Below are 486 nucleotides of genomic sequence, written 5' to 3'. Positions count from 1 at the left end.
CTTAATATTACGACTTTATTCTCTAAAATAAAAATATTTTTTCTCTTAGTCTGGCCCTAATACTCCGTCGTACCACAAAGCTGCACAGCACATCACAATCTTCCTGTCCAGACATCCAAAAGCTGCATTCAGAAAGATTTGTGTGTTTCGTGTTGTTACCAGAGTCTCAACAACACTTTGGATATCTGTAAAAAGTGTTTCCCTTCGTTCTTTGGGATTTGTGGATTTTGAAACTGGTGCAGAAGGTGGAGATTAAAATAAGGGAAGAGAAAAGGATGAGCTGCATTCAAGATCCTCAACATAACAACGGTTGTGTTAAAACACAGAAAGGCTTGTAAATTCTGTTTATGACAAACAAACAGATCATCATGTTAAAGTATATTGTTTTATTATATTCCATTCACTGCTATTACTACGACTGTTAATACATCATAATAAAGAGTGTTCTATGATTTCATTCAACCTACAGCAGGTAAATAAGGTAAA

This window comes from Morone saxatilis, unplaced genomic scaffold (assembly GCF_004916995.1).
Source record: "Morone saxatilis isolate NCDOM2014 unplaced genomic scaffold, NCSU_SB_2.0 Contig19, whole genome shotgun sequence".
Lineage (NCBI taxonomy): Eukaryota > Metazoa > Chordata > Actinopteri > Moronidae > Morone > Morone saxatilis.
Note: the sequence above shows the minus strand (reverse complement) of the source record.